Below are 13,551 nucleotides of genomic sequence, written 5' to 3' on the forward strand. Positions count from 1 at the left end.
ACTACTGTTCAGCCTGAGAGTTCTATGAGTTATTTCTGAGAAATCAACCAAAAGAAAGAGTTTCGGATAACTAAAAAAAAGAGAGACACAGACATAAAGATTGGCAGCTAGAATGTAGTGTGTGAGTAACTCAGCTTTGACTCTACATAAGAGGACAACCCCTTAGGAAAATGTGGGACAACAAGATGGAAGGAACCAGGATCACTAAATATGCTTCTGGAAAAGAGCTACCTACTAGTCTTAGACTTTTCACCTCTAGACAGTTGGATGAGAGCAAAAGAAACTATTTTGTTTGAGCCATTGTATTTTGTATTCTCTTTGTTATATCAATTTACCCTGTATTCTAATACTATAAAAATTGCTACATGGAAGTGGAGTTGCTACCATAAAAAGAACCTAAAATACAGGGTTTTGGCTTACTGGTAAGGCAGCCTATGACAAAGAAACAGATTTTGTGGGCTGGATATTTGGTGACATGTCAGAATTTCTGGAAAAACTCTTCCCTGTGAAAACTTGGAAGACAGTCCTATGGAGCTATCAGCTCTAGGGAGAATGGTTGGAAAAAGCCATAATGTTAGTATTGCTCTTAGACATGCCAAGGCAGCTCCCTGCCCCAGGCCCTGCACCTGCCAGGGAGTCCCATGCTGTGATGTGCCCTCCTCCGGTGGCTGGGATTGGCAAGGGCCAGAAATGCCATAGTGGTGGGAAACTCCAGTCTGATTCTTCTAAATGTCCCTCTGATGCCTGGGATTGGTCACAGCCAGCAGCACCATCTAGGCAGAGTACTTGAGCCCAGACTGGACCTGAGTGGGCCCTGGGAACCACTTCTCCTCTTCTGGGCTCTCTCCAACTCTCTTTACCGACCCATCCCCAGGCTATAGTTATGGTTTGTCCTTTTTTTTTTTTTTAATTGAACTGTCCTTGTCTGGTCAATAAATGGTGCCTAGATAATTAGATATGCATAGGAGGAAAAAATAAATTACCTTATACCATATACAAATATAATTCCAGATAAAGACCTTGATTTAAAAAGAAAATCTTTAAAACTTTACAAAGAATATGTAGGAGAATATCTACACAACTTTGGGGGTAGAAAATAATTTCTTTTTTTTTTTTTTAATAAATTTATTTATTTTATTATCTTATTTTATTTATTTATTGTTTCTGGCTGCGTTGCGTCTTCGTTGCTGCACGGGAAATAATTTCTTAAACAAGTCACAAACAGATGTAAAGTTGGGACTTCCCTGGTGGTCCAGTGGTTAAGAATCCTCCTTCTGGGGCTTCCCTGGTGGCGCAGTGGTTGAGAAGCTGCCTGCCAATGTAGGGGACACGGGTTCGATCCCTGGTCTGGGAAGATCCCACATGCCCCGGAGCAACTGGGCCCGAGAGCCACAGCTACTGAGCCTGTGTGTCTGGAGGCTGTGCTCCGCAACAAGAGAGGCCACGACAGTGAGAGGCTCGCGCACAGCAATGAAGAGTGGCCCCCGCTCGCCGCAAGTAGAGAAAGCCCTTGCACAGAAACGAAGACCCAACATAGCCAAAAATAAAAATTAATTAATTAATTAATTAAAAAAAAAAAAAAGAATTCTCCTTCCAAAGCAGGGGATACAGGTTTGATTCCTGGTTGGGGAACTAAGATCCCACATACTGCAGAGCAACTAAGCCAGCACACCGTAACTACTGAGCCCATGTGCCCCAACTAGAGAGCCCACACACCACAACTACTGAGTCCACGCACTCTGGAGCCCGTGCGCCACAACTATAGAGAAGCCCACACGCAGCAACTAGAGAAGCCCACGTGCCACAATGAAGAGCCCGCACGCTGCAACAGAAGATCTCACATGCCACAACGAAGATCCCACGTGCCACAACTGAGACCCGACCAGCCAAATAATAAAATAAAAAAATTTTAAATCCTCTTAGAAAAAAGCTATAAAGTAAAATATTAATACATTTGACTAGATTAAAAATTTAAACTTCTGTGCAAAAACAGACAAACTTCTGTACAAAAGACAAGTTGCAACCAGGAAAAGACAGTTTGCTGTAGACAATTAAATAAAAACACAGTGTCCCGTAAATATTTGAAATTATGCTCACTAGTAATTGATGAAATATAAATAAAAACAAAAATGAGATATTGGGCTTCCCTGGTGGCACGGTGATTAAGAATCCACCTGCCATTGCAGGGGACACCGGTTCGAGCCCTGGTCCGGGAAGATCCCTGGTCTGGGAAGATGCTGTGGAGCAACTAAGCCTGTGTACCACAACTACTGAGCCTGCGCTCTAGAGCCCATGAGCCACAACTACTGAGCCCGTGTCCCCCAACTACTGAAGCCCGCGCGCCTAGAGCCTGTGCCCTGCAACAAGAGAAGCCACCGCAATGAGAAGCCCACACACTGCAACAAAGAGTAGCTCCCGCTCAACACAACTAGAGAAAGCCCATGCACAGCAACAAAGACCCAACACAGCCAAAAATAAAATAAATAAATTAAATAAATAAATTTATTTTTAAAAAACGAGATATCATATTACAGCCATCAGATTGTTAAAAAAAAGTTTTTTAAGTACTATTGGGAATGTGGAGCAATGGGAACTCTCAGTCAGTGCTGGGGAAAATGTTAGTTTTACAGCCACTTTGAGAGAGAGCTTGGCAATATCTAGCAGAGTTGGAGATTCCTAAGACCCAGCTTGAAATTTTGCTGTGCATGTAAGAGACAGACCTAAGCAAGAATGTTCATTGCAGAGAAAACCATAATTCAGAAAGATACTGGACTTCCCTGGTAGTCACGTGGGTAAGACTCCACACTCCCAATGCAGGGTGCCCAGGTTCAATCCCTGGTCAGGGAACTAGAGCCCGCATGCCACAACTAAAGATTCCACATGCCACAACAAAGATTCTGCGCGCTGCAACGAAGACCTGGCACAGCCAAAATAAATAAATAAATATTTTAAAAATGATACATACACCCCGACGTTCATCACAGCACTATTTACAATAGCCAGGACATGGAAGCAACCTAAATGTCCATCAACAGAGGAATGGATAAAGAAGATGTGGTACATATATACAATGGAATATTACTCAGCCATAAAAGGAACGAAATAGTGCCATTTGAAGAGACGTGGATAGACCTAGAGACTGTCATACAGAGTGAAGTAATTCAGAAAGAGGAAAACAAATATCATATAACATCATTTATATGTGGAATCTAGAAAAATGGTACAGATGAACTTATTCGCAAAACAGAAATACAGACACAGATGTAGAGAACAAACTTATGGATACCAAGGGGGGAAGGTGGGGGATGAATTGGGACATTAGGATTGACACATATACACTACTATGTATAAAACAGATAACTAATGAGGACCTACTGTATAGTACAGGGAACTCTACTCAATGCTCTGTGGTGACCTAAATGGGAAGGAAGTCTAAAAAAGAGGGGAAATACATATATGTATAACTGACTCACTTTGCTGTACAGCAGAAACTAACACAACGCTGTAAAGCAAGCATACTCCAATAAAAATTAATTTTAAAAAATTAAAAATTAAAAAAAAAATTTTTGAAAAGAATGTTCATCGCAACGTTGTTCAAATTATTGATACAAAAAAGTAGAAACTAATTGTCCATCAATAGAGAACAGAAAAATTGTGTTGTGTTCATACAATGGAAAAACGTACAGCAGTTTACATGAATGAACTAGACATACACATCAAAATGGATGTCTTAAAAAAATAAATCATATGTACTTATATTTTGTTAATGGATATGTAAATGTAATGAAAGTACAAAACATGCAGGGGGGAGGATAAATACAGTATCAATTTCAAATAACGGATATCGGGGGAGAGGAAGGAGAAAGGGGAATGGGATCAGGAAGTAGTACATGGGGGTGGGGATAGGGCTTCAACTGTATCTGTAATGTTTTATTTCTTTTTAAAAAAAAGCCAAATATGGAAAAAGTTTGAGATTTTTTTTTTAGAGCTGGGTGATGGACACACACCCAGCTTTATATTTGTCTCAATACCTTTCTGAGTGTTAGAAATATTTTCTAATTTTAAAAATATTCAGGGATTATTTTCGCCCTCATTTTCCTCATAGACAGTATGGGGATAATACTCAACAGCATAGATTTGTGGTTAAGGACATGTGAAAGTTACTTAACTTTTCTGTGCCTCCTTGGGGAAAATGGGGATGAGTCTCCAGCCCAAACCATTGTTAAGAATATTAAATACATTGATAATGTAAAGCTCTTTAAAAAACAAAGTAAACTGTTGTGTTTATTAAATAAGCTAGGATATATTATAGTTTGTGGGTTAAAAATAATAAAGTTTACAAAGGTATAAGAAGAATGCCTAGCCTGGAGTAAATGCCTGAACAGAGTGTTAGAAACAATAATTATAGTTTGAAATAGGTCCCAGCTATCAAAAAAGGACCCATGATCTGATTAAAAGAAATAATGGAATTAGAAGAAGGCAGCACAGTTCCAAAAATATTCAATGTATTTCTAGAAGACACTACTGATGCATTGAAAACCTCAATTTCCATAAGGTTTAACACTTTTCTCATCCCAAGTTTTCAACTGAGAGTAATGAGAGATAGTGCTGGTAGAAATACATGCTGTAATTTACCATAAAAGTCTGAGCAAGTAACAAATGATTCTGGCTCTCCTTTTTTTCTCATTTGTAAATTTCAGTAGTTGGACCAAGGTACCTCTAGGTCACAAACAAGAAAGTATTTCCTAACAAATGAAGATTTAAATGTTTTGAGGACCACATTTATTATTTTCATCCATTTTACATGTTATGTTTATGTTTTACATAACATTTCATTTCAATAAAAGACTGCTACTAATCTTTAAAAATATATTGAAAAATTGTTTGTTGAATTGGGTTATGGTTTGGAGCTTGTCGAAAGAAAAAAAACACACAACCTAAGAGTTGCGAGTTATGTTGTATTCGGGGATTTTACTGTGGACTATAGCCTGGGAGACGGCCTCTCCTCTCATACAGCTCTGAGGAACTTACCAAAGACGTAAGGGAGCAGCCACGATATATAGGAGTCTTTGCTGAAAAACTACAAGTAGCCGAACATCGAAATCACTGCTAATCACAAAAAAACAGACCTCTAAAGTTAATGATTTTACCACTTTTCTAGGTCCAGGAAGATGCAAGCATCTGGGCTCATTGAAATTATTCCTTTGATATGCACCTTAACTATCTAGGGCCAGCATCCTGTTTTTCTCCCTCCCGAATTCCCCTCCAGGTGCACCCTGGGGGTTAGGAGCAGAGGCCCAGTGGCTAATGGCTTGATAGTGAGCAACCTTTGTAGTTTACTTAAGTGGCAGCCAGTATTTCTTGTCCACAGGCTCTAGCAATCTCCTGGGAGTCTCTAGTTACATTCTGCCCAGTAAGCATTTGCAGACCTTGTTTCCGTGTGGCATCCCCACACCTCCAGCCACCCGGTTAGGACGCCCTGGGCCTCCACTCGGCTGGGATGGCTCCGCTCACCTAGCGCTCTCCTCCTCTGCCCTGCCTTAGCGTCCCCCCACTCCTTAGCTCGTCCTCGACCGACTTAGTAGCACTTTCCTTGTCTCCCAAAGCACAAGCTCCTTGGGCGAAAATAATTGTGCTCACAGTTCTCTTATATTCTTTGCGGCCAAGTCAATCCTTGTTGAGTTAAATTTTACCGCCGGAGAGGACAAACTTAAGACAGCTTTAACAAAAAATGTTATTCCCAGACGCAGGCCTTCAGAGACGGTGGAAATGGGAGAACCCAATCGTTGACCTCCGGGCGGGGGAGCGCTCACTCCGGCCACCGCAGCCGCGCTCGGCTCCCGGGCCTGCAGCTGGGGCCCCTCCACGCCGCCCGGGACAAAGGGGCTTGTGTCCCGCCGCCCTGCGGGAGCCTTTCTCTGCCGGCCGCCGAGAGGCCTCTGCCGAAGCATGGGCGGAGCGAATTGCGTGCTACCCCGCGCGTGGCCCGGCTCCCGGCTCGCCGGTTAGGCCGCTCTAGCCCCGGCCCCGCGTGCTGGAGCCTCTTCGGGCACAGCCGCCCGGTCCCGGCCCCTACTCCTCCCGACGCTCACCTTGTCGGAGCCGGTGCGCAGAAAGGCGCCTGCGGCAATAGCGTGAACTTTGCCCAAAGTTCAGACACAGCCCTCCGACTGGGGTCCTTTTGGGTTCTCAAGGGTAGAAATGTAAAATTCCTACTTCCCTTTTAATGATCTGGGAGCCTCCTCCACCTCTGTGTCTTAGGCAGAGCCCAAACAGCTTCTCTCCTTTGCTTTATCCCAGGGAAAAACTGAAGGATTGTGGGGGAAAAGAGAGAAGTCGTGCCTAACAGTAACTGAACTTGAGCCAATTGCCAGGTACTTTTCTAGGCACTTAGATACTGTTTTAGTTAATCCTCAAAAGGGCTTGTGAAATAAATATTGTTTTCACATTCTGTCTTTACATTCTTAGAAAACTGAGGTTAGGACTTAACTGGTGGTCCAGTGATTAAGGCTCCTCGTTTCCCGGGACTTCCCTAGTGGCGCAGTGGTTAAGAATCCGCCTGTCAATGCAGGGGTCACAGGTTTGAGCCCTGGCCCAGGAAGATCCCACATGCTGCAGAGCAACTAAGCCCCAGCGCTACAACTACTGAAGCCTGCGCTCTAGAGCCCGTGCTCCACCACAAGAGAAGCCACAGCAAAGAGTAGCCCTGCTCGCCGCAACTAGAGAAAGCCCGCGCTCGGCAACAAAGACCCAACGCAGCTAAAAATAAATAAATAAATAAATTTAAAAGAAAAAAAGTCTCCACGCTTCCAATGCAGGGGGCGCAGGTTTGGTCCCTGGCAGGGGAACTAAGATCCCACAAGCAGTTTGGCGTGGCCCAAAAAAAAAGAAAGAAAGAAAAAGAAAACCTGAGGTTAGAATTTCCCCCTCTGTGTCTGCCCTAGGCAGGCACTGGTTAATAACCTTATCATCCACCAAATCCTCCTCCAGTTACATATACATTTCCCTTTCCCCTTATCCCCACATCATTTAATGAATATTTATTGAGTGCCTACTGTGTACAAATGTGTGTGTGGTGTTGGGGGGGAGGTTCTGTAATGAATAAAGCAGACAAGGTCCCTGTGGTCACAAAACTGGGGGTGGGTGGGGGGAATCACAACTAATTATTATAATACAAAAGGGGAATGAGAGTCCTGAAGACGAATTCCCCAGGTGCTAGAGGAGGAGGCTTTATAATCTGGTCGGGGTTGGGAGAGGTCAGGGAGCTTTCAGAGCTGTTGTATTAGTCTGGGGGACAGAGGAGGTCTGAGGATGCTGATGGCAGGAAGGACCCATTATAAAGAAACTAGGAGGGGATTTCCCTGGCGGTCCACTGGTTAGGACTCCGCGTTTCCACTGCAGGGGGCACAGGTTTGATCCCTGGTTGGGGAACTAAGATCCCACGTGCCTCCCAGCCTGGCCATAAATAAAAGAAACTAGGAGGTCTTCCCTGGTGGCACAGTGGTTGAGAGTCTGCCTGCTGATGCAGGGGACATGGGCTCGTGCCCCGGTCCGGGAAGATCCCACATGCCGCGGAGCGGCTGGGCGCGTGAGCCATGGCCACTGAGCCTGCGCGTCCGGAGCCTGTGCTCCGCAAAGGGAGAGGCCACAACAGTGAGAGGCCCGCGTACCGCAAAAAAAAGAGAAAAGAAACTAGGAAACTAGGAGATTGAAATCAACAGGACTTAAAAACTTGTTAGTTGTGGAAGGGGACTGAAAAGTTGACCCAGCCTCTCTGCCACCTCTCCCCTCCCACAGTGGGGCACTGGAGAGAAGGAAAAACTAGGTAGATCCCTGGGTTCTGATCCTGATTGAGTTCTTCCTTGCTTGGTGACATCATGGACAAATCACTGTTCTGTAAAGCCTTGGGAGACCTGCATTCCTTCCTTAGACTGCAGGCATGCCATGCCCTATGATGGTGTTCCTTAAACTGTGGGGGGACATTGCAAAAAATATAAGAAGGTGTAGGAAAACTACATTCCTCACTTACAGTAATTCAAATACTGTAGTGGTGGTACTGGAAAATGGGATAAAAAGTCTAGAAATAAACCCAAATACATTTGTGAATGTAGTATATGACCAAGGAAGTAATACATAGAAATACAGAGAAGATTATTCAAGAAATGTTCAGAAAACATAGATTGTTCAATATGTGATTTTGGGACAATGAATAGCCATCTGGAAGAAAATTAATTTGGATCTATATCTCACATCCTATTCCAAAATATATTTTAGATGACTCAAAATGAAACAATGAAAAATAAACTTTAGAAGCACTAGAAGAAAACATACGTTTTTAAAAATAATCTTGGAGTAGGAAAGTCCTTTCTAAGTAGTATAACACAAAAGCCAGAAGCCACACACATACACATGCATACACATTCAAACGACAACAATAAAAAACACCAGATACACTACGTATCACAGACAAAAGAATAATTTTCTTTTAAAATGTATTTATTTTATTTATTTATTTTTGGCTTCGTTGGGTCTTCGTTGCTGTGCACGGGCTTTCTCTAGTTGCGGCGAGTGGGGCTACTCTTCATTGCAGTGTGCGGGCTTCTCATTGCAGTGGCTTCTCATTGCGGAGCACGGGCTCTAGACGCGCGGGCTTCAGTAGTTGCGGCACGCAGGCTCAGTAGTTGTGGCACACAGGCTTAGTTGCTCCACGGCATGTGGGATCTTCCTGGACCAGGGATCGAACCTGTGTCCCCTGCATTGGCAGGCGGATTCTCAACCATTGCGCCACCAGGGAAGCCCCAAAAGAATAATATATATTTTAATATAAAATGAGTAGGGACTTCCCTGGTGGCACAGTGGTTAAGAATCCTCCTGCCAATGCAGAGGACACGGGTTCGATCCCTGGTCCGGGAAGATCCCACATGCCGTGGAGCAACTAAGCCTGTGTGCCACAACTACTGAGCCCGCGTGCCGCAACTACTGAAGCCTGCGCGCCTAGAGCCCATGCTCTGCAACAAGACAAGCCACTGCAATGAGAAGCCTGCTCACCACAACTAGAGAGAGCCCGCGTGCAGCAACGAAGACCCAACACAGCCAAAAATAAATAAATAAAATATAAATAAATTTACAATTAAAAAAAAGATCAATTATGGGGAATTCCCTGGCAGTCCAGTGGTTAGGACTCCATGCTCTCATTGCGGAGGGCCCGGGTTCAATCCCTGGTCAGGGAACTAAGAAACCACAAGCTGCACGGTGCAGCCAAAAAAAAAAGAAAAAAGAACACTTACGAATTAGTAACAAGAGACCAACAACTTGGTAAAAAAGTACATGACGGGGGAGGGATAAATTGGGAGATTTGTATTGACATATACACACTACTATATATAAAATAGATAACTAATAAGAACCTAATGTATAGCACAGGGAACTCAATTCCATACTTTGTAATGACCTATATGGGAACAGAATCTAAAAAAGAGTGGATATATGTATATATATAACTGACTCACTTTGCTGTACAGCAGAAACTAACACAACATTGTAAATGAACTATACTCCAGTTAAAAAAAATTAATTTAAAAAAAATTATATGACAAACAGTTCACAGTAAAGAAAATCAAAATGTCTCTTAAAGCTATGAAAAGATACCTCACTCATAATAAGAGAAATATAAACCAAAGTTACAATGAAATACCTTTCTCACTTATCAGATATGCAAAACCCGCCTATGGAAGGCAATTTGGCAATATTGACCAAAATTTTAAACGCACATTCCTTTGACTCAGCAATTTCTCTTTTAGGAATTTTCCTATAGCTATATTCATAAGTATGAAGCGATATGCCCCCAAAATTCATTGCAGCACTCTTTGTAATAGCAAAGTATGGGAAACAGATGCATATGTACAGCTCGGGAAAAACCTTCAAATGTAGAGGCTTGTAGGGTATATTAGATTTGAATTACATCTATAAAATTGAAACAATAATTGTACCTACTGCACAGGGTTGTTGTGACATTTAAATGAATTAAAATACCGAAAGAACTTAGAAAAATATCCGGAATATATACCATTAGCTGTTTACTTACACACATACTGTTAATAAAAAGAACAAGAGGCATAATGGCATGTACAGTTACCTACTATTTGTGTAAAAGAAAAATAAGTATTTGGGAAAAATATCCCTTGAAAATTTCACAATTACTCAGTAACTCTGGTTACCTCTGGAGAGAGGAACTGAGGGGCCAGCAGCAAGGCAACTTATTTTCACTGTCTACTTTTGTATACCTGTTAAATTTTTTAACCATGTATATTTGATATCTATTTGAAAAGATAAATTAAATTTTTTAAAGTAGAAAAGTATCAATCAGAAACACATAAAGAAAAAGAAATCAAATTTTATAAGACAAATTATGTTCCAATCTTTTCCATTAATGTTATTATGCTGAAATTATATATTGCAGTCATTGAATGATTTTTCAAGCACACTTTCAAATTACTGATGCACTGTAGTGCTTGCACCTCAAAGTGTGGTCCTCAGGCCAGCAACATCAGCATCACCTTGGAATTTGTTAGAAATGCAGAATCTCAGGTCCCACCCCACACCGACCAAATCAGAATCTTTATTTTCAACAAGATTCTCAGGTAATTTGACTGTGGCATCCTGTTTGAGGAACAAGGAGCACTGAGCCAGAGGACATAATAAAAAACAAAGATATACAAAACAAAACAAAAACACTGTTCTACTCGTCTCTTCTCTTTGACCCCCACCTCTGCAAATTGTTGTGGCTCTGAAACCGAGCAGGACCCTGTGGGGGCACTCCTGTGTACAAAAGCCTTTTTGTGTCCCCCCATTTCTGGTTTGCAGGAAAAAGGCTTCAGCTTCCTAGGCCTTCCCTGAACTCCAAAGGGCAGATTCAAGCAGTTACTAATTAGGGGAATGAGGGAATGCAGAAACAAAGCAAGGCAGTCAAAAACAATGGGGCAGGTACCTGGTTCCTTCTCAAGGGATATACATAACTGATACAAATCTCCAAGCCCTTCTACAGGAACTAAGGCCTCCACCCATGTGGAGGAGGTAACTTCAGGCAGAGCACGTGGACCCAGACTGGTTAGAATCAGAACACCACCCTGTTACCTCACCACCAACCAAAGGAAGGTCACACACCCTGCAGCCCTCCCCAACAAATTCTATAAAAACTCTTCCCTTGGGAATTCCCTGGCAATCCAGTGGTTAGGACTCCACGCCTCCGCTGCAGGGGGCACGGGTTTGATCCCTGGTTGGGGAACTAAGATCCCACAAGCCTTGCGGGCACAGCCAAACAAACAGAAACAAACAAACAAAATTCTTCCCCCAAAACTATTGGGGAGTTCGGCCTTTTTGGGCAAGAGCTGCCTGTTCTCCTTGGTGGGTCCTTGCAGTAAACCTTTCTATGCTCCAAACTTCACCATTTTGGTTTGCTTGGCCTCACTGTGCATCAGGCACATGAACTTGTGTCCGACAGCAGCTTGACGATTCTGGAAAACACTGCTGAGTGAAAGAAGGCAAACACAAAATAATCCAACCTACATGATTCTATTTATATGAACTTCAAAACAAACTACACCAATCCATGGTGTTTGAAGTCAGGATAGAGGTTACCTCTGGAGAGGAGAGAGGGGGCAGACATGGGGCAGGGCCCAAGACTTGCTTCTGGAGTGCTGGTAATATTCTGTTTCTTGACCTGGTTACTGGTTATTTGGATCTGTTTGTGAAAATTCTTAAGAACTGTACACTTCTGATGGGTATACTTTTTTGTATGTGTTTTATACTTCCATAAGAAAGTTTTCAAAAATTCCACTATTATCACCTACCTCAAGCCCCTTGACTGTTGGAGGTGCCAAAGTCCAATGTGCTTGGGGAAAAGAGACTGAGCTGAAAAATTACTTAAACCAAGTTAATTACTGATAGGTATCTCCGATTTAAATAGATTACTTTGTCACACACACACACTTATTGGAACTCCTGTGCATTTTTAAAGGTGCCTACTATCGACAAGCATTCACCCAAAAGATGACATGTTTGCAATGAAACTTCAAGGTGCTCTCTGGAGTGGTAGGAGAGTTGCACAGGCTGTGCTCTCTTACTTAGTGGGTTTCAAGCCTGGATCAACAATTCATTAGTTACATAACCTTAGACAAGTTACTTACTCTGCATTTCTGTCCTTTTGGAGGATAATTATATTCCCACTTTATAGGAATATTCCCTGTATTAAATGAGATAACATACTTGAAGCACTAGGCACCGTGCCTGGCACATAATAGCAGGAGCCCATTAAGAGCAGACAATTAGGGACTTCCCTAGTGGTCCACTGGTTAAGACTCTGCGTTCCCAAAGCAGGGGGCATGGGTTCAATCCCTGGTCAGGGAACTAGACCCCACATGCCTCGACTAAAAGATCCCACGTGCCTCAACAAAGATCCTGAAGATCCTGCAGATCCCGCACGTGGCAACAAAGATCCCTCATGCCACAACCAAGACCCGGTGCAGCCAAATAAATATTTTTAAAATAGCAGACAATTATTTAAGAGTACAGGACTTCCAAGTCAATAATTCCCAAACATTACCTCACAGATAATGATTACCTGCAGTTAAAGCTAATCACAAGAAGGAAAGATTCTGAAAGCCACTTCCCTGGAAGTTACTTCAGGTCTCATGATCCACATGGGAACAAGAATCTGGAGTGCCAGCAACAGGTTTCTCAGGATATTTGCTTTCAGAAGAACCCACCCCATTCCACTGCCCTCAGCCAACAGGGCAATACCTGTGTCCCTCACAGTCTTCCCACACTCCTCGACACAGAGAGTGGCTGTTTCTCATGCCTCCTGCATCTTGTTCCCATAAGCTTGCTCTAAAAGCTTCTAAAGTTTTCAGATGGAAATACTTGAAAGCAAACTTCATGCTCTTATTTCAAATCCTCAAGAGGCTCAACATTCTCCTTGCCCACTTATTCCCAGTTTCCTGGCTCCAGGTAACATTGTGAAGGTGAGAGCTGTCTCCACCACACCCAATAGAGTCTGATAGAGGGTTAGGTGGCAGCCAAAGTAGTCTCTTTGTCTTTGTTCCAAGATAAAGAACTTTTTCAAAACACGTGCATTTTCAAAAGGTCAATGGTGGTAGGATTACAGGTATTTGGCATTTTTAAAATGACTTTCTGCGTTTTCCTAATCATCTATGACTATGTATTATTTTTACTATAAGATTCTTTGGGACCTTGTGTAATTACAAAAGCACTTTGTGCTCAATGAAGAAAACTTAGAAAACACAAAGGAAAAAAAGTTCCCTTAATCACATCAGGTAAAGATAACAGCTGTGGGGCTTCCCTGGTGGCGCAGTGGTTGAGAGTCGGCCTGCCGATGCAGGCGACGAAGGTTCGTGCCCCGGTCCGGGAGGATCCCGCATGCCACGGAGTGGCTGGGCCCATGAGCCGTGACCGCTGAGCCTGCGCATCCGGAGCCTGTGTTCCACGACGGGAGTGGCCACAGCAGTGAGAGGCCCGCGTAAGGCAAAAAAAAAA

The sequence above is a fragment of the Neophocaena asiaeorientalis genome, unplaced genomic scaffold (assembly GCF_003031525.2).
Source record: "Neophocaena asiaeorientalis asiaeorientalis breed wild unplaced genomic scaffold, Neophocaena_asiaeorientalis_V1.1 scaffold119, whole genome shotgun sequence".
Classification (NCBI taxonomy): Eukaryota; Metazoa; Chordata; class Mammalia; order Artiodactyla; family Phocoenidae; genus Neophocaena; species Neophocaena asiaeorientalis.